This window comes from Mustela lutreola, chromosome 2, assembly GCF_030435805.1.
Source record: "Mustela lutreola isolate mMusLut2 chromosome 2, mMusLut2.pri, whole genome shotgun sequence".
In the NCBI taxonomy this organism is placed as follows: domain Eukaryota; kingdom Metazoa; phylum Chordata; class Mammalia; order Carnivora; family Mustelidae; genus Mustela; species Mustela lutreola.
Window position 1 is genome coordinate 107,683,579 of NC_081291.1, and position 21,824 is coordinate 107,705,402.

Below are 21,824 nucleotides of genomic sequence, written 5' to 3' on the forward strand. Positions count from 1 at the left end.
CTTACCTAAGCAAGTATTAGATATTTCTGCTTATAAGCACTCCACCAACTCCCACCTGGACTGTGCGCTCCCCACAGATAGGGTCCACCTGTTATAGCACTGACTTTCGCCTTCCCCAAAATACCTACTCTGGTGTCTGACTGGAAACAGACTCTATGCATATGTGTATGGAGAGAGCATGAAATCTGCAGCAATTCCAAAGGTCAGCTTCCACGCTCGCCAGCGGTGTATTTAAACCCATGCAAAGCCGGGCTCCAAGGCTCAGGTAGGAAGTAGGACATATGCGGCGTCCTGAAGGATCCCGGCTGCAGGAGGCCTGCGAGCAGCCGTCAGTAATGAAAGATTTGCCTCTTCGACTACACCCCCAACCCGGGCTAGCCCGTGACTGCATCAGCTGACTCGAGGCCGATTTTGGCCGACGGTCTGGAAAAAAACGCGCAGGGCTCAACGACGCGAACAGAGCCAAACCCGCCCCGAAGCGGCTGCGGACCGACAGCCAGGACACCTTCTCTCGCACGCTCGTGGACTCAAGCAGAAGCCGGGCGGCCCGCGAGCGCGCGCGCCACCCAGCTCCACCCCGCGCGGAGGGATGCGCAACCAATCGCAGGGCCGCAGTTCCTTCCCGCCGGCCGGAGGCGGGAGCCCAGGGGCTCGGCTCGAGCCGCGCTCCCATTGGCTGAGAAGGGACCGCCCAGACAAAGCCCGGCGGTCGGCGCCCGCGACTGGGCGTGCCCCAGCCTACCACCACCTAGGCATCCCATCCCCAGGCTGCCCCCGCGGCGCCTCCACCATGCTCCCCACCCCCACTCCCCGTCCCCGTCCGGCTGCCTATTCGGTCCTCCAGCAGCCGGAGGCTCAGCTCGTGCTCAAGGCGGTTGGACCGGCAGCCTAACCGCTCTCTACCGTCCTTCCCCGGCCGCGGCGGTGCGGGGAAAGGGGGAGGCAGGACTCCCCAAGTCCTGAGGACAGGGCTTCGCGGAGGACGCAACGTGGGGCAGGAGGAGGGAGGCGCGGTGAAGAAGGGGGCGGTCCCAGCCTGGGACTGGAACTACCAGCTTCGGTACCGGCTCGGCTTCCGACTACGAGATGACCTTGGGCCACTTCCTTCCGTACTGGGGAGCTGGGGTGGTCTTCTGTAAAATGCGGAGGCGGGGAAGGATGAGGCCGGGGGTTTCCCCTGGGCTCCTCGGGGCTGCGCGTTCAACCTGGGACTCCTCCCGCCGAGCACATTTTGCCTAATAATAAAAGCCAGGCGAGGACTGAAGGCCCCGGAAGGCGGTGGGTGAGGGCCGCCTGGGACTGAGACGGATCTGGGCAGGATCCGTCCATCTTCCCACCCTTACCCTGGCCGCAGCTGCAGGGCCAGACCTACAGGAATCCGTGCCACATCCCCACCCGTATCCAAGGGGCCGCGCGAGGCCAAACCAAACTGAGCAGGGGGCGTCGGCGCATGCCGCCGTAGCTGCAGAGATGCGGACCCCTCCTCTTACCCCAGACCAGATGGGTGGAGGGGCTCCGGCCGCGGAGGGCCCAGCCGGCGCGTTCCCCTGAGCCCAACGCTTCGCGGGTACCCGCGCTCCTGGCTTGGACGGCCCGGTGGGGGCGCTGCCGCCGTTGCCCTCTCGAAGTCCTACACGCTCCCGCTACTGCGGCTTTCTACTTCGGATCTGGTAGGCGGCCGAGCCTAGACACAGTGGGTGCACGCTGTCTGGCAGCGCGGGGCGGGGCGGGCCGCGGGCGTCGCCGGGGCGGGGAGCGCTCCTGCGCGCTCTCCTTCCTCCTCGGGCGTCCCGCCCAGCCCGCCTCCCGCAGAGGGTACCCCCAATCTGGCTCTCGGCCCAAGATAAACCCCTTCCCAGGCGCTGAGCTCCACCGCCAGCCGCGTTCTGGAGAGTCTGGGGCTCTCAAGCTGGGAGGAGCAGATGCCGCACCGGGAACTGAAGGAACCTGGTGAGGAGTGAGGCTTCTTCCAGCTTCTGTGCGTGTTTGCTGACTTTCGAACTCATCGGAGTTCGTTGGGTGGTTTTTATATTTGTCTTTTGATCGGATGGAATGCATTTAAGGAATTGCTCCTATGGGGGCGCCTGGGTGGCTCAGTGGGTTGGGCCGCTGCCTTAGGCTCAGGTCATGATCCCAGGGTCCTGGGATCGAGTCCCGCGTCGGGCTCTCTGCTCGGCGGGGGGCCTGCTTCCCTCTCTCTCTCTCTCTCTCTCTGCCTACTTGTGATCTTTTTCTGTCAAATAAATAAAATATTAAAAAAAAAAAAAAAGAATTGCTCCTATGAATCTTTAAAGGTAATTTAAGCACAGGTCCCAGAGTTTAAACAATAAACGTCAGGGGAACTGGCCACAGAGCCGGATGACCGCGCCAAGTTTTTAGGATGAAAAGCCGCCTGAGGAGAGAAGGAGACTATCGACAAATTAGTGACAGGGGCTATGTTAACGTCAAATCACAGAAGCGCTGATTGGAAAGGGACCAGGCAGATGAAAAAGGGACGGAAGTGCTGGCCTGGTGGGAATTTAGAAGAAACTTGTCAGCTCCGTTCCACGGGCTTCTTGAGAGTTTGTTTCTACTTTATCCCCAGCTCCTAACACAACAGTGTCTTGAAGAATGGGAGGATCACAAAGGCAGAATTCACTTGATTCTCTGTACCCATTTTACAGACAAACTGAAGCCAGCGTATTTTTCTTCAGTGTTGTGTTTCAGAATACTGGCTCTCTCCACGCCACAGCCATAACATAAATCGTTACAATGGGTTGCTGGTTACACTTTGAAAGTTATGCATGGCTAGAAAAGCATTTAATGAAAGGAAGAATTACCGTTTCCACCTAGAAAAATCAGAGGTCCTGACTTTGGACTGAGAATTGAACGGAAATGTAGTTCAACTAATAGAAAACAGGGAAAGGACATTGGACCTGAAGTTATATCAGACAACACCTGTGGCTGACCTCACAGCTTCCCAGCCTATCTTTTTATTCCAGCTTTGCTATGGCAAATGACTGAATTCAGGTGGTACCTGAGGGCACCTTGCCTCAGCTGCACCTCCCCTGGTCTGCACATTCGCAGCTCTGGTCTTCGCTGTCAAAGCAGCCAAGGACCCCTGTGGGAAAGCCCTGCCCACTCTGACGCATGCGCAGAACTGCAAATGCAAAAGCACGAGCACTGCTAGAGACTTGCTTTGAGGCAGAAGGAACCTGTGGAGAAATATTCCCCTCTAACATTCTCCGGTGGGCAGTTCTGAGGTGCATTCTGTGTAGCTCCTAAGAGGACAGAGCCCCGGTTGCCCACCGTGGTGCCCAACTTTATCAGTTCAGTACTGCACACTTGGATTGCTTTTTTCTGTTCTTCCTTGCTTGCATGATCTTCCTACCCTTCCACTCCTGTGCCTTGGGATTTGTTCCCAAAATAAACTAACTTTATGGAAATGCTTGCTCAGTGTTTTTCTGGGGAACCCGACTAAGCCAGTCATTAACCCAAAAGAGGCTTCTTGCTCAGAGTGTTTTTTCTGGGGAACCCGACTAAGCCAGTCATTAACCCAAAAGAGGCATCTCTGCCCACCTTTCAGGGTCATTCTCAGCAGACCTTTCCCACGTCTGCTAAGGAGGAATTTTTCAGCCTGAGCTTTTGCTCATTTTCTCTCCCAGTTGCCCTGCCCTTTAGGGAATCCCCAATAAACTCTCAGAGAAAGGCAGGACTATTGGTGACTCCCAAGGGATAGGACCAGCTGAAGGCCTGGGTCAAAATGAGAGTCTGACAAAGTCATTCTCAGCACTCCTTAAATCTCTCCCCTGTTTCCAAGATTCTGACTGCTGACTTTGAAAAACTCTCAGCTCTGCGGTTGAACATGGAGGCAGAGACAATGTGAGACCCCGTTCACTCCCAGTGCAGCACGTGCCAAGATTCTGTCTCCTTTCTGCCCTCCTCTTCCTCTCACCCCCTTGTGAAAGCAGTTCCTCTACCCAGATACGAAGTCTCAGGCCAGGGTTTGTGGCACCTAGCATGTTTCATTTCAACGCCAGTGGTGCTGTTGCAAATTATGCAACTAGTCTGGAAGGGAAGCCGCCCTTCCCTTCTGCCTTCAAGGAAGGAGATGAGACATGTACATAAGTTAATGAATCATTAGAAGTCTTGTAAGTCTTCTAAAAGAGGGACATGTAAGTGTAGTGTAGTGGGACTTCCAGTAGGGCTTTAGGACGGACTAAGGTAGCATCCTTAAAGACCCAGTTGGAACGAAGCCCCCTGAAGAAATCCCACTGCCCAGAGGGCCGCAGGGTTGGCTCCCATCCATATCCGTTCCTAATTGCCTCCTCACTCACAGACTTCCTGAATCCCTGTCAAGCTAACCATTCCCTCATCTTCCGAGGCCCCAGCCCTCCTCTTCCAGACCTAGCCCTGCCCCATCTCTAAATGCCCTTGGTCTTCTCGGTCCTCAGTGTTAAGTGTTGAATGTCAAATGGTACAGGTTAAATCCCGCCCTTGGCCAGCCACCTTGAAGCACTCCAGGAGCCCACCTGTGCAACCCTCAGCACTGAGCCTTGCTGGGGAAGAGAGAAGAATAACACCACTTACTAATCCAAACCCTACAGGGCTTCTCTTTGTTTTGATACAATTTGAATTTTCTTTTAAAGGGAGGGTGGCTCAGTGGGTTAAAGCCTCTGCCTTCGGCTCAGGTCATGATCCCAGGGTCCTGGGATCGAGCCCTGAATTGGGCTCTCTGCTCTGCGGGGAGCCTGCTTCCTCCACACACTCTCTCTCTGCCTGCCTCTCTGCCTACTTGTGGTCTCTGTCTGTCAAATGAATAAATAAAATATTTTAAAAAGGGGGAGGGAGACTAGATATCATGTCATTAATTCTGCAGAATTTTAGAAGTATCAAGTAGCTTTTTTTTTTCTGTAATTGACAGTGAAATGAAGAAAAAGCTCAGTGGATTTTTCTAAAATTGGTGGTGCTCAGAATTTAATGCGCTGAAAAGAGCCCTAGATCTCGACGTGACCATAATACTGAATTCTGCTCATGAATGAGAACTGGAGGCCCAGTCTTTTCCCTGTAGTGAGTGAGCAAGTAAAACAAGAGCTTGGACCTTTCTGGAGAAAGAGGGGCCGTGTCAGGCACCCGCATCCTCACCCCCTTTCTGTCTTTTGACTCCAATATATTTAACTAAAATTTGTTTTTGTTTTTGTTTACCTTTTAACCACAGTTTGGCATGAGGAGTTTTTTTGGTTTTGTTTGTTTGTTTTGTTTGTTTGTTTTTCCTTTTTAAGTGGGCTCTGTTACCCAACATGGGGCTTGAACTCAGAACCCTGAGATCAAAAGTCACATGCTCTATCAAGTGAGCCAGCCAGGTGCCCCAGTAGTTTGGAAATGTAAGCAAAGTATCTTTGCAGTAATTGGGATATTTGAAGAGGGAAAGTATGAGAATAAGGCGGATAGAGACTCCCTGCTCCAGCCCCTTTCCATTCCTGGCTCCTCTTTGCTCCAGCTAAAGCCAAGAAAAGACCAAAAAGCCATCCGGTTTGACTAAGATAAGATAACAAGTCATTGCTCCTGCTGAGACAGAAGAAAAAGACCTGACGCCCGGTCCTGTTTGAATAAGAAAAGAAACACTCCCCTGGGTGATTCAGCACTCTCCTGAGACACCTCCACATGGATTATACTTCCAGGTGAAAGTGCCATTTGGCCTTGAGAGACTGGGAAAGCTTTCAGGTTTTGAGAGACCTCGAAAACACCCCGTTAACATCCCCCATTGCCTGTAACCATAAAAACTCACTCCTAACTCTGTCGGGTGCTCAGTCTTTGGGAAGGAATCCGGCTAAGCCCGCTGGCGTTAATAAAGCTAAGCTTTCCCTGCTCTCCCGTGCGGTGTTTGAGTTTCCTCGGTCACCTCAGATTTTCCGCAACAAGAAGGTAAAAAACAGGGGTGCCTGGGTGGCTCAGTGGGTTAAGGCCTCTGCCTTTGGCTCAAGTCATGATCCCAGGGTCCTGGGATCGAGGCCTGCATCGGGCTCTCGGCCCAACAGGGAGCCTGCTTCCTCCTCTCTCTGCCTGCCTCTCTGCCTACTTGTGATCGCTGTCTGTCAAATAAAGTCTTTTAAAAAAATTTAAAAATTTTTAAAAAGAAGGTAAAAAACAGTGTCCTTACCTCTGACCATTCACCCCAAGCTAGAGCAACCCATAAATCTCCTTCCTTCCTTCTATCAGTTTACACCTGAGCCTTATCATATCATGTATCACAGGCATTGTGCTTTGTTCTCAGAATGCAGTGATAACCAAATGCTGGGTCCCTGTTTTCAACAACACCACTTAGCAGTTAATTGCTATGTTCCAGACACGATGTCAAGAGTTTTGTCTGCATTATTTCATTTAATCTCTAACGATTTTTAAAGTGACCTAAGATTATCCCCATTTTGCACCGAAGGAAGTTGAAGCAACACAACTATCAAGTGACAGAGACAGATGCCACATAAGTCCATCATATTCCAAATACTCTCTTTCTTTTTTTAGAGAGAGAAAATGTCCAAAAGCTGGGGGCAGGGAAGCAGGATAGAGAGAGAGAGAATCTCAAGCAGGCTCCATGCTTTGCTTGGAGACTGATGTGGGGCTCAATCTCACGACCCTGAGATCATGACCTGAACTGAAATCAAGTTGAATGCTCAACAGACTGAGCCACCCAGGGGCCCTTCAGAGACTTTCTTTAAGCCTACCACCAACTGTCCTAAGGATCTTGCTTTAAAAAAGGCTGAAAATTCCAGTTTACAAGGGCCTTTGGAATAGAGAATTTTTTATAACCTGTTGGGTATTCTTTCTGTGAATGATCTAACAGAAGCTCAAATGCCTTATTACATGGAAATTTCTTTCAACAAATACAATACAGATGCCAACATCTCATGCCCTCAGCTAGGAAAAGTAATTATAGGTTCTATTTGACCATATACACTTTGAAAAAGAAAAATATGGGACAAGATTCTCAAACCTTAAATCTGATTTAATTTTCTGACCTTCAAATTCAGGTTTTTCAAAAAATATTTGTTACAATAAACTCTTGAAAATCGGGATAACAAAACACATGCTTATTTTGATTCATATCTTCATAATTTTTTTCAAACAAATATGTACTCTTTAAACCATTTACTGCTTCTTGCACCAAGGACAGAGCCTACTAATTCAGAAGGGAAATCAAATTGCCAGGCTGCTGCCTCTCCATTTTGGGTTGCCAGAACTTCTTTCCCGAGGCATATCTGCTCCTCCCCAACTCCCTCCCCTCAACCAGGTTCTTCCCAAGATTTGAAGCTTTTCCTTCTGCTGATATTTCTCGCATTCAGTGTTCACTCACCTTAGCTGGTGGTGGGGTAACAACGTCCCTCAGCACTATCAGCTCGCGGGGTGCTCTCCAGGTAAGTTACAAGGCAGATAGATCACCTGGAATCCTCTTAATGCTCAGTTAATAAGGTATAATACACACCCCTGGAAATCACTTCCAAAATGTATGTGTATTATTTCAATGCTAGTCTTTAGCAGGGAAGGGAAATTCTCACACTCATTTGAAATAAAATGAACTAATGATAAATACAATATTTAGAGTTCTGGATGTTTGTGTGTTTGTCATTAAATAGGCAAAGTTCAGCCTTGTAAATGTTTGTTTTAAGCTTAAAATGTCTGTGAGTTTGGCCCTCTGACAAGCAGAGAGTCAAGAGTAAATGTCACTGATTAGGAACAAATTAAGAAAAAATGATGCCAAAGGGCAGCTCCAGCAGACTTCACCTTAAGCTCCCCCTGCCAGAAATATCCGGAGAATGCCCTGAGCATGACCCAGAATCAGGACCTGAGAAGATTTCAAGATGGCCAAACAAATTTAAACAGAGTTAGTTGTCAGAAGGTGGGACCAAAACATACTCCTTGAACATCATCAATGGAGGTAAGGAAGAATATAGACATACAGACATATGTAGACATATAGAGTATAGACATATGTATAGAGTATAGATCCCTTAAGGGATCTCTTAGTATTCCCATACCCTGTCATTAAAGTCAGTGGAAAATTACAACAATCAAATTCAGGCAGGACTACTAATGACCTTGATCCTCTGTGAATGAAGGTTCGGGGCCTTCTACCAAGTAAAGAAGCACAACCAGACAAGGACAAAGGGAATATGGAATGGGCAGGAGGAAAAGGTAGTTATAAATATCAGCTTCAACCACATGACCAGTTACAGAAAACAAGGACTGTAATTGTCATGAAGATTTCTTCCTTACTTTGTGGTGTGTGTCTGCGTATAATGTCTTTGTTTTCTTTTCTCTATTATTCCTTTATGTAACAGAAGATGTTTTGACTTTATATCATAGTATTGTTAACTTTACAACATAGTATTTCAGTTAGGGGATTTGAAGGAGAGGAGTAAACATCACCCAAGGACTTTGCATCCTCCTCTAGGGAAGAGGTTAGTACATTTTCAATTATATACAGGATAATCATGTCACATTAGGTGGATTTGTTGCCTTGTTAATTGTCTTCATTTGGATAGTAAGTATGGTTTAAGGAGCTATGCATGGGGGCCAAGTTGACACAGAGTGGCTATTGATGTTTAATTTTAATGTCAACTTGGCTAGTCACAAATGCCCACATATTTGGTCAAACATTATTCTGAATCTTTTTGTGAAGATGTTTTTAAACAAAATTAATATTTAAATCAGTGGGCTTTGAGTAAAACAGATTACCCTTCATAACTTGGATGGCCTCAGCCAACCAAATAGAAAGATTGAGTGACTTGTCTCCAAAGGAAGTCTGACTCCCTCAGGAGAGGGAATTCTGCCAAGAGACCACCTTTGGAATCTTCTCTAGAGTTCTTCCCCGGGTCTCTCCGCTACTGGCCTATGCTGATGATTTTGAACTTGCCAAGCCTCTACAATTCCTTAAAATCCTTCTCTCTTTCCCTCTCTCTCCCACCCAAACCCTTGCTCTTCCCACCCCTCTCTTCATCCATACACATTCTGTTGGTTCTGTTCCTCAGGGCACAGCAAGTCATTCTTGGAGGTGTCTCCTCAAATGGCTGCTCATTTTCTTGCATGACGTGAGGATGCGGCAGCCACAAGAGTGAAGGATGAGAGCCGTGCTTGCAGGGAGAATGTTCTAATAAGTAGAAGCCGGTTCAGAGCATGGGTCCTACACACACAGTAGTAATAGAGCTTCACCTGTGGTTGAAGGACTTGCAGCAGGAAGGCTGAGTCCCAGTGTCATGTGCCAAAGGAGTGTCAGAAAGACACGCTAAACCCAGACACTCAATGGCAAGGCTGAAAGATAAGAAAAGGAAAGGAAGTATAAATAAAAGGAGTCAAAACTATTCTTACTGCAGGCCTAGTAATTATTAATCCAGACTATTCAGGATAATTAACATCATAGCTATTAGAATGATAATGGAGCTCAGGGACACCTGGGTGGCTCACCCACTTCCTGTTCCTTACTAAGCGGGAGCCTGCTTCTCCCTCTGCCACTCCTCCTGCTTGGGCTCTCCCGCTCTCTCTCTGACAAATACATAAATAAAATCTTAAAAATATATATGTACTGCTTTTTTGACACCTTAATAAACTTTTTATTTTGAATAATTTTAGATGTACAAAAAATTTCCCATATTCTCTTCTCCTAATTTTCCCTAATGTGAACATTAGGGAAATTTCCCATATTCTCTTCTCCTAATGAAGAATGTTCACATTAGGGAAAATTAGGAGAAGAGAATATGGGAAATTTCCCTAATGTGAACATTTTATATAAACAGAGTATATTTGTCAAAACTGAGAAACTGATATTGGCACATCACTATTACCTGAACGCCAGACTTTATTTGGATTTCACTACTTTTTTTTTGTCACTAGTGTCCTCTTTCTGTCCCAGGATCTAATCTAAAATACCACATCACATTTAGATGTCATGTCTCCCAGTTTCTTCTAATTTATAAAAGCTTCTCAGTCTTGCTTTGATTTTCAGGACCTTGATAGTTTGAAAGAGTGCATCAGGTATTCTGTGGACTACTCAATTGTTTGATGTTTTTCTCATGGTTAGACAGGGATTTGGTCTTGGGGTGGAGAATACTACAGAGGTGAAGTGCCTTCCATATCATATCATATCATATCATATCATATCATATAACTTAACACAGATGACATTAATCTTGCCATGTGGTTAAGGAAATGCCTGCCATACTTCTACCCAGTAAAGTTCCTACTTTTCTGTTTCCATATTCATTCTTTGGAGACAAGTCACTAAGTCTAGTGACTTGCTCAGGGAGAAGGAATTAAGCTCCTAATCCTAGTGTATTAATTTAAAATTAAGAAGACATCTGAGAGCAGTGGTGCTGCCTTATTCAGTTTTAAAAATTGCTACAATAGTCATTGATTTATTCTATAAATATTTATTGAGCCCCTGCTATGTGGAATGCTAGCCCCTGATGTAGACACTGGATACAGCAAATTTCTACCCTTCTGGAGCACACATTCTAGACAAATACTGAATGTACAGTAGGTTAAAAAAACAAATAACAGACAAAAGCCTCCAGGATCCAAGGAACTAAGATATGGAACCAAAAGTGGAGGTGGGGCATGAGCAAGACACAGTCTCCAAAGGAGGAAGGGGAAGTAGGAGAAAGGGAGAGAGAGGAACAAGCCTGGAGATGTGGCCAGTGCACATGGCGGCGCACAGCCGTACGTGGGGAAGCCTGTCATACACTGCAACAGGCAAGCTGGACTTAGTGGAAGGGGCTAAGCCAGCTGGAAGGAGTATGAGGGGATATTATAAGCAATTCTGGACACATAATAGGCACTGTATAGATATTTACTAAATAAATAATTGAAGGAATAACAACATTAAGTAGGCACATTCACCCTTGCTTTCTTCATCATTAAAAACTCCAGTAAGGGGCAGCTGGGTGGCTCAATGGGTTAAGCCTCTGCCTTTGACTCAGGTCATGATCTCGGGGTCCTGGGATGGAGGCCCACATCTGGCTCTCCGCTCAGCAGAGAGTCTGCTTCCCCTCTCTGTGTCTGCCTGCCTCTCTGCCTACTTGTGACCTCTCTCTCTGTCAAGTAAATAAATAAAATCTTTAAAAAAAAAAAACACTCCAGTAAGACTTTCCAAGGGAATGAGGGAAGGGAGAATCCAACATTCTGGAGTGCAGCTGCTCCCCACAGCCCCAGCTCCTGCCCAGGGTTCCTTTCTTAGGTATGCCCAAGGCTACTCCCCTTTACTCTTTACCTTCCTACCCAGGCAGGAGTACAGACTTTTGCCCTAATTCCACTGGGGGCCAAGTGGGCAGAGTTGTTCTGAAACCGCTTCCAATGTTTACAGAGGCAGAGAACAAAGTGAAAGGAACTTCCCCCAAGAGATATCAGGCAACCTGATTCCTGAGGTGACAGCAATGTAGTCAGCTGAGGGACACTGTGATAATAGCTAATATGGAGAAGTCTGGGACAGTCACTCACATCTGTGCCCATATTTACTTCATCTTCCAAGGTCTCTCTAGTGTTTCTGCTTCCTGAGTTTGGTGGAAAGAAACAAAAGTTTTTTTGCTTTTATTTACCACTTCCCCTTTGTCCTGAGGGGAGAGCGCCAAAGGGAAGCCTTGAAAAATGGTGCCCACTCCTGTTCTGGTTTTCCCCATTCTTTCAACGGTGGCCTGCATTAAAATGACAAAGCTGCAAAGAACTCTTCTTCTAGAGTCTAATTGTAAATTAGCTGTTCAGCAGATCTGAACACTTCTCAACAGCCAAAACCAGCATTCAGTTTCTGCCACTATCTTGCCACGTGACCTGAAAACCTCTCCTACCTGGAAATAAGAAAAGAATGTTCACCTCACCACTTTTATTCAACATAGTACTGGAAGTCCTAGCCACAGCAATCAGACAAGAAAAAGGAATAAAATCATTGGAATTGTTGAGGAAGTAAAACTTTCACTACTTACAAATGATCTGATACCATATACAGAAAATCCTAAAGACTCCACACACAAAAAAACTACTAGAATTGGGGTGTCTGGGTAGCTCAATCAGTTAAGCATCTGCCTTCATGCTTAGGTAATGATCTTGGGGTCCTGGGATCTAGCCCCACATTAGGCTCTCTGCTCAGCAGGAGTCTGCTTCTCCCTCTCCCTCTCCCTCTGCCCCTCCCCCTGCTCTTGTTCTGTCTTTCAAATAAATAAATAAAATCTTCTAAAAAAATTACTAGAACTGATAAATGAATTTGGTAAGGTTGTGGGATATAAAATCAATGTGCAGAAACCCCACTGCACTTTTATACACTAATCAGAAAGCATCAGAAAGAAATTAAGAAAATGATCCCATTTATAATTACACAAAAAAATAATAAAATACCTAGGAATAACTTAACCAAGGAGGTAAAAGACCTATACTATAAAAACTATAAAACACTGATGAAAGAAACTGAAGATGGCATGAGCCAATAGAAAGATATTCCATGCTCACAGATTGGAAGAACAAACACTGTTAAAATAGCCATACTTCCCAAAGCAATCTACAGATTTAATACAATCTCTATCAAAATACCAACAGCATTTTTCACAGAACTAAATTTTATTTGCAACCCCAAATAGCGAAAGCAATCTTGAAAAAGAAAAACAAAACTGGAGGTATCAAAATTACAGATTTTAAGTTATATTACAAAGCTGTACTAATCAAAACAGTATGATGATGTCACAAACAGACACATAGATCTGCAAATACAGACCCACAATTATATGGTTAATTAATCTTTGACAAAAGAGGCAAGAATATGCAGTGGGAAAGACAGTCTATTCAGTAAATGGTGTTGAGAAAACTGGACAGCTACTTGCAAAAAAATGAAACTGGACCACTTTCTTTCACCATCCACATCATACACCATACACAAAAATAAACTCAAAATGGATTAAAGGGGCGCTTGGGTCACTCAGTCAGTTAAACACCTGACTTTTGATCTCAGCTCAGGTCGTGATCTCAGGGTCCTGAGATGGCCTGTGCTAGGCTCAGTGTTCAGCATGGAGTCTGCTTATCCCTCTGGCTCTGCTCCTCCTGCTCACATTCTCCCTCCCTCCCCACCTCTCTCAAATAAATAAATAAATAAATAAATAAATAAATAAATAAAATATATATATTTAAATGGATTAAAGACCTAAATATGGGGGTGCCTGGGTGGCTCAGTAGGTTAAAGCCTCTGCCTTCGGCTCAGGTCATGATCCCAGGGTCCTGGGATCGAGCCTCGCCTCGGGCTCTCTGTTCAGAGGGGAACCTGCTTCCTCTCTCTGCTTGCCTCTCTGCCTACCTATGATCTCTGTCTGTCAAATAAATAAATAAAATCTATAAAAAAAAAAAAGACCTTAATGTGAGATCTGAAACCATAAAAATCCTAGAAGAGAGCATAAACAGTAACTTCTCTGATACCAGTGGTAGCAACATTTGTTCTAGTTGTGTCTCCTGAGGCAAAGGAAACAAAAGCAAAAATAAACTACAGGACTACATCAACATAAAAATCTTCTGCATAGCAAAAGAAACAATCAAAAAAACTAAAAGACAACCTACGGAATGGGAGAAGATACTTACAAATGACATATCCAATAAAGAATTAGTATCCAAGGGGTGCCTGGGTGGCTCAGTGGGTTAAGCCTCTGCCTTGGGCTCAGGTCATGATCTCAGGGTCCTGAATTGAGCCCCGCATCAGGCTCTCTGGTCAGCAGGGAGCCTGCTTCCCCCCTCTCTCTCTCTGCCTGCCTCTCTGCCTACTTGTGATCCCTCTCTGTCCAATAAATAAATCTTTAAAAAAAAAAAAAGAATTAGTATCCAAAATGTATAAAGAACCGATACAACTCAACACCCGAAAACCAAATAATCCAATTTTTAAAAACGGACAGAAGACATGAACAGACATTTCTCCAAAGAAAACATCTGGATGGCCAACAGACACATGAAAAGATGCTCAACGTCACTCGCCATCAGGGAAATGCAAATCAAAACCACAGTGAGATACCACTTTGCACCTGTCAAAATGGCTAAAATCAAAAACTCAAGAAACAGCAAGTGTTGTTAAGGATGTGGAGGAGAAAGAACCTTCACACACTATCAGTGGGAATGCAAACTTGTGCAGCCACTGTGGAAAACAGTATGGAGCTTCCTCCAAACGTTAAAAATAGAACTACCATAGGATCCAGTAATTTCATTACTGGGTACCTACCCAAAAAAATATAAAACACTAATTCAGAGAGATACATGCTCTTCTATGTTTACTGCAGCACTATTTATAATGGCCAAATTATGGAAGCAGCCCAAGTGTCCATCAATGGATGAATGGATAAAGAAGATGTGGGATAGATAGATAGATAGATAGATAGATAGATAGATAGATGGATATATATAACGGACTATTCTCAGCCATAAAAACAATGAAATCTTGCCATTTGCAATGAGATGGATGAGCTAGATGGTATAATGCTCAGTAAAATAAGTCAGAGAAAGACAAATACCATATGATTTCACTCATATGTGGAATTTAAGAAACAAAAACAAATGAACAAAGGGGAAAATAAAGAGAGGAAAAAACAAGAAACAGACTCTTAACTACAGGGAACGAACTAATGGTTGCCAGAGGGGAGGTGGGTGAGGGATGGGTAAAACAGGTGATGGGGATTAAAGAGTACACCTATCATGATGAGCACTGAGTAATGTATAGAATTGTTGAATCATTATATTGTACATCTGAAACTAATATAACATTGGATGTTAGCTATACCCAAACTAAAATATAAACCTTAAGGGGAAAAACAAAAAAAAAAACCTCGCCTGGGGTACCTGGGTGGCTCAGTTCCTTAAGCTTCTGTCTTTAGCTCAGGTCATGATCCAAGTGGCAGCCTGCTCAGCAGGAGTCTGCTTCTCCCTCTCCCTCTGATCCTCCCCCCTGCTTGTGCACCAAGCTTGAGCACACTCGCTGTCTCTCTCTCTTCTCTCTGTTCAAACAAACAACAATAACAACAACAGAAAAAAAAAAAAAAAAAAAAAAAAACAGACCACTCCTGCCTGAATGTCCATCCCTGTGTATATAGAATGACAAGGTGGGCTTGGGTAACACAGGATTGCTTAGAGTTCTGAGGTTCCATTATTTTTATCCAGTGTGATGTCCTCCTGACGCCCCATAAACTTCTCTGTCCTTTCAAGTTCAGAGCTGTGATCCAGGATATTCAAGCAGGAGACAAGGTAGAGAGCCAGAAAAGAGCCCAGCACCCCGTCCCAGCATGGGTTCCAGCACTTGGGAGAAACCACAATTGGCCAGAGGTGGAGCTCTCCATTTAGTCAAGAAAGAATTCGGTTGTATGTTGACTTAATGGTCTAATGAAATATTATCATTCAACAGTGTATTACTGGCTGTTTTAGGTAAATAACAGTCCTTCAAATATCAAGAGCCTTTACTAGTGATGAGTGACTCACCATGTGTACAATCATAATTGCCTGCTTCTCCTCTAAGAGAAATTAATCTGAGTGTGACAACTTAGTTTAGGCCAGAAACACTCAGAAATTCAATGTAATGGGCTTAAATTAATTAAAATAAGCCTTTGGATGATGCCTCTCAAATCTGGGGTTGAGCAAATTTTTTCACAACCATGAAGTTATAGCATAGTCCCTTAATAAAACCAGCATTTAAAAAATGCATCATTTTGGTCCCCAGTGCTCAGTGGCATTGAAAGCAGCAGCAACCTCAACCCTTACAAGGTGTTTAGAAACTTGCTCTCCTGACTATTGCTCTATCTCTCAAGTCCTTTGGATACTCCCAGCTGGATACAGGGCTTTGAGATGGCCCTGGAAAGGCAGTGGCACGGTCAAAGATCCAAGTTAGCTAATAATAGGTCCTTGGTGGCAAGCACAACTGGCAGGAGATTTAGACCTTAGAAACTCTGTCTGCAAGGTGCACCTGTGCTGCCTGCCACCACTAGCACCCCGCAGCCGGCCCCTGAACCATACAGCTCATACCACTCACTGCTGAGCCTGGAGAACTCTTGCACATCCGTGGTGTCTGTCCAGAGCCCTGAATCTTGATCCATCTCCAAATCTAGTCTGACCTGTCCTAGACTTCCCTGCTGTGGCTTATTTCCCTGGCTTTGGACTAATTTTACCTACTCTTTCAATCCAGTGCTTTTATCTGTTTCCATTCTACCTCCCCTCTTTCTAGGCATTCGGTGGTCCCCTCGGGCTAGCAAGTGTCCTAGAACATTGCTGGGGAACAGGAGTTTCTTATCATTGAAGAGGTCTCTGAAGCAGATGGACTTTAGGGACACTGCTCAGAAGCAAAGCATCCTTCCATAGGGAGGTACCTTAGAAATGAAGGTGCAGAAATGGGCCCTCACACCTGCTCCTGCTTCTGGTCATCTGCCCCTTAGAGGACATCCATATTCTATTGGTTCCGCACTTCCAGACCAAACCCCTGCATGGGAGTGTTGCTGTCACGAGGATGTAGGCGTCAGGCTCCTGGTGAACACAGAGCCACCTGTCTTTTCCTACCTCTGTCCTACCTACCTCTGTCCTCCTCTGTCCTCCTCTGTCCTCCTCCCAGCGTCCTGCTGCCTTTATTTTGGAGTCTAGAAAGACAAATTCTCTTATTCCATTCCCTCACTCCAGAGGTAGACGTTCCTCCATTCAACAAAAATTTATTGAGCCCTTACTATTTGCTTTAGGTGCTAGGGATATACTTAGAAACAAAACAGGATATTAAAATCCCCACTCTTGTGGAGCTAAAATCTAGCGAGGGACTGAGAAAATAAGATAAATATTGTATTGCCAATGGTGATGTGTGCTTCAAATATACATAAAGTAGGAAAAGAGGATAGGAAGTTGCCAGAAATAAAAGGATGGTGGTACAATTTAAAATGGTTTTATGCTGGGGCGCCTGGGTGACTCAATTGGTTAAACATCTGCCTTCAGCTCAGGTCATGATCTCAGGGACCTGGGATGGAGCCCCACTTAAGCGTCCCACTTAAGCGTCCCTGCTCAGCAGGGAGTCCGCTTGCCCCTCTGCCTCTCCCCCTGCTCCTGCTCTGTCAAATAAATAAATAAAATAAAATAGTTTCATGCCAAAGATGGTATTTTTTAAGGTTGTTTTTTTTTTGAAGATTTTATTTATTTATTTGAGAGAGAGAGAGAGACAGTGAGAGAGAGCATGAGCGAGGAGACGGTCAGAGGGAGAAGCAGACTCCCCATGGAGCTGGGAGCCCGATGCGGGACTCGATTCCCGGACTCCGGGATCATGACCTGAGCCGAAGGCAGTCGTCCAACCAACTGAGCCACCCAGGTGTCCCCAAAGATGATATTTTTAAAAGGGTGTTTATTTTGTTTATTTTTAAAAGATTTTATTTATTTGTTTGACAGACAGAGATCACAAGCAGGCAGAGAGGCAGGCAGAGAGAGAGGAGGAAGCAGGCTCCCTGCTGAGCAAAGAGCCCGATGCGGGGCTTGATCCTGGGACCCTGGGATCATGACCTGAGCCAATCACAGAGGCTTTAACCCACTGAGCCACCGCAGGCACTCTAAAAAAGGTTTTTATTTTTTAAGCAAGCTCTGGACCCAAGGTGAAGCTTGAACTTATTAACCCAAGAAGAAAGAAGTAAAGAAAGAAGCCAAGAAACAAAGGATATAAAAAAGTAATGCACAGCAAAAAAAAAAAAAAAAAAAAAAAAAAAAAAAAAAATGGTTAAGAAACTTGTAAATGTGTTCAGATAATTTTAAAGACATGCCCATCACAGTCACATGGAGCATTTTTTACCAGCAGATTGGCAGAGATTAAAAACTTGACAATGGCCCACCATTAATGTTTGCAGGGTTAAGGGCACAATACAAATTCACACCCATATATCAAATAAATACTTAAGATTATAAACCAAGCAAACTCTTAAATACATTCCTTTCTCTTCCCTTAATAAATACATCTCAATCACAATCTGAAAGGCCAGGTTCAAGCTTAGAGTTGTCATACTCCTCAGACTTAGACTTCTGCCCCAGATACAGCTCTCAGCCCCTAGTCTATCGCCTGCCCCTCCTTTTCCCACCCCTGGCTCCATCCCCCACATGCGGCCTTAGACTTACGTGTGTGCCCCTGCCCACACATGTAAGCTTCTGTACACTCTATATATGGTTACCCCTTGGCCACCTTAGGGTCTGGGATGAGTGGACCAAGAGTATATACTCTGAAAGATGGATCTGGAAAGAGCCTATGCAGACCCTAGAAAGGCTTAGGACTCTTCCAGAAAGAAATTCTGGGGTCTCAGATACACAGAGCATGGTTAATATGGGGAGGGTTACAGGCTCTAGGTGGCATATCTCCTTGACCCTATAGGACCACATGCCCTATAGGAAGCCAGAAGAGAGCCAGAGTGGAACTTCCTACAGCTTAGACCCATGGCAGAAATCCCCGGCCCTCATCCCAGGGAGGTATTAGATGAAGGGAAATAGGCAGGTTCATACACTAGTTGTTTCAAATAAATCTGGGGCAAGGGGAGAGCAATTTGGTAGTATCTTCCAGAACTCAACCTGGCAGTTCCACTTCTAGAAATATGTCATCTAGATTTATGTGTAGAAGTGCCCGATGGTGTATGCATTATTATGCTCACTGTAACACTATAAAATCAAAAAACTGCAAACAATATATCAACCACATAGTAAATGGGTAACTAAAATATGGTACACTCGTGCACTGAAATACATTTTGCAGCCATTTGATAGGATAGGCTGGTGTGAAAAGAGCTTCAATACATATTTTTAAGTAAGAAAAGCAAGTTAAGGATCCGGTGGGTAGTATGACCCACTGTGTGTACGTGCACATTATGCTTATATTTGATAAAAATTATTCTAGAAGGAATTACAAGAAACTATGAAGTTACTACCTCTGGTTAGTAAGAGCATGGATGGATGGGAGCAGTTTTTACTTTACACCGCTGTCCGAATTTATGGTCATAGCAGTCATTACTTTCATAATTAAAATAATAACCAAAAAAGCATTCAGTAGAACTTTCCAGGTGCGTCCAATAACCACCTAGTCTCAATCAGTGACAGCAGCTGAGATTCTACCAAGTGTGGGCAGGGTGCTAGGCCCAGATGACGCAACCATGGGTCTGAGAGTCTCCTTTACAGTAGTGGAATTCTCTTCAGCCATTTGCCGCGAGCTCGTTCTCCTCCTTCATCTCCAAAGTGACAGGAAACCCAGGAGAAAATACACGCCCCATTGAAGGGTGGGCTGCCAATGTGGACAGTGGGTCAGCGGCCCCTGGTCCCCACACAGCTGGCACAGGTCCCCTCATACTCAGGGAGCAGCTCTGGCCTTGACCTGGCCTGGGCAGTGGATCAGAGGATTTTTCATTTAGTAGAAAAACAACTCCAAGTCAACCCTTACCCGCAGAGCGTAGATATCAACATCTCCAATTCCGAGAGAAGCCCAGGGAGATGATCTCTACCCAGTCATGAGGTGCTCCATAGCTAGTTCTTGATTATTGGTCTGGGATCTTCTGGACCTCAGGAACCAGACTGGATTCATCTTTGTACCCCATACCGCCATGTCTGGCACGGTGCCTGACACACAGGGGAGGCTGCCTGGATCATTTCTGAATTAGCTGCAGGGCCTGTCCCCTCCCCTCTGCTCCTCCGGAGCCACATCACACCTCCTCTGCAAAGAGCTGATTGTCCCTGGCCCTCACTCCTTTGGATCTGGAACACTCACCTCCCCGAAGCTAGTCTACCCCCTGGCAGAATCAGCAATACACCTCCATGAAAACTCAGCAAATGAGAACTCTTGATGACTTGTTTGCTTCACTACTGAGAGATTCTAGAAAACTTAGAAAATAAAGATTACTAGGCAAATTCTATTACTGGGCAAAATTACTAGGAAAATCACTGGGCAAAATTACTAAGAAAATTCTATTTCCCTCCACCCTCTTGCCCCAGTGGAACCCCTTGGGGAAACTACCCCCCCTCGCCCAGTGGATCTTCTCGCATCTCATTAGAGATTGGTTCCCACATGCACCACTTTCTCAGCCTTCTTATCCCCTTGCAACCATCTGCCCGGGCAACCCAGGCCTTTCCGCTTCAGCACTCAGCACTGGCTGTTGCTTTCTCTGGGCTTCTAGGATTTGCCTCCCCGCCTGGGGTCCTTGCCAGGGTCTGACATCGATCATCCTGAGAGGGTGCCCATGTCAGCTCTTACTCAGTCTTACCCAGACTTCTTTCCCAGCCCCAGGACCAACTACCAGTTGCCTGAGCAACCAGCTCTGCTGAAGATGCCATGGCCACTGTGGTCAGGAGCTGCCTTGTATTCCCTTTACCTCCTCACTTGCTTCCCCATCACTCTTACTTTCCCGAAACCCATCTCTCCCCACAGTAAACATTTAGCATGCAGGCTTTGCCTGAGCTCCATTTTCAGGGGAAACTGGGCTAAGGCAGGGATCTTGATTTAATGTGCTCTGAGAAGAGGAGAGGCTTTCTTCCCAGCCTTTGAACTGCGGAGTGCCCAGAGTAAGTCTTTCTAGCTGGGAAAGCCCAGCTTTCATGGAAAGTGGTAAAAAGATAGGAAGCATAAAGCCCAAATAGATATTTAACAGGCTCTAAATATAGTCCCTTCCTGAAATGACACAGCAGGTTTTTGTTTAGTTTTGTTTTTTCATTGACAACAAGTTAGGGATAGTGCTTAGCTGAGGCACCCCCGGGCCATAGGGAGGGGTGAAGGAGAAGGGCTGGAGTGTGTCCTGTATTCTAGGTTGGTTCACAGCCTCTAGTTTATTTCTGCTGTTGTCATGGTCCGTGATACCCCAGTTCCTGCCAAGAGTATGGTGAACTGCGGAGTGAGGAGGGAGTAGGGGAACCTGTTTCAGAATCTTTAAAAGGCTGTAGTGCTTGGAAGGGCTGCATGGGAAGAAAGCAGGAGGGAAGTGCTTGTTAGGCTGGTGACCATCACATCGAAGTTCCTTGAGACTTCGAAATCACAGCCTTGCTTGTGCATCTGTTCAACCCAAGCCCTCTTTCAAGAAGGGCTTTGTAGTCAGTAGGAAAGGAGAAGCCTTGCTCAGGAGACAAGAACTCAGCATGCCCTGTAACAGAGAAAAAGATCCTGGCGTCTTAAGTTGGCAAACTTTAAAATGACTATTTGGAAGAGGCCCTGATGATATACTTTTGACAGGGGTCACCATAGTTGTCCAGTAAAACATTGAGTCTATCCTATTTCTGAGACTCTACTTTTCTCTGACCACTATCAGGAGACAGTCTCATTATGGAGAGGCTCATTTGTTCATCATCCTCAACCAGAAGTGACTAGGAAGTTCAAAGTCAAATGATAAAAGGTGATACTTTTTATTTTTAAGATTTTATTTATTTATTTAAGATAGAAAGAGAGAGAGAGCAGGTGGCAGAGGGGGAGGGAGAAGCAGACTCCGATGAGCAGGAAGCCAATGCGGGACTCGATCCCAGGACCCTGAGATCATATCCTGAGCCAAAGGCAGAGGCTTAACTGACTGAGCCACCCAATGCTCCCAGAAAGACACTTCTGTTCTTAATTCTCCTTGTCTCCAGCTGTTACTTCTCCTCATTTTTAAACCTTTCCTCCCCTTGCTTTTAGCCAAGGCAGCTTGCTTCAGAGCTCAGGCGGGTCGTGCTAGGGGGCGGTCACATCCGGGAGTAGAAGCCAGCTCTCAGCGTGTGTTTTCCTACTCACCGGTATAGGAATTCAGCCATGGACTCCCAAGTCCCAGATTCTGCTTTGCCATGCTGAGTAGAATAAATTTCCACTCTTCTGCCAGCGTGTTGCATACAAAACAATGCTTGGAGAA

General features: G+C 45.6%; 1 protein-coding gene across 3 annotated transcripts in view; it reads right to left on the reverse strand.

Annotated features, from left to right (window-relative positions):
- Positions 1-7,553, reverse strand: part of BDH1 (3-hydroxybutyrate dehydrogenase 1) — a 42,456-nt gene extending 34,903 nt beyond the window's left edge. Inside the window, exon 1 of one of the 3 annotated variants that reach the window (XM_059163089.1) lies at positions 7,331-7,553. The gene's annotated coding sequence lies outside the window, so the exon portion shown is untranslated. Of the gene's footprint in view, positions 1-128; positions 367-1,490; positions 1,853-7,330 lie in introns of those variants that run through there. The other 2 variants (XM_059163088.1, XM_059163090.1) reach the window with 2 other exon arrangements.
- Positions 7,554-21,824: the final 14,271 nt, after the last annotated feature.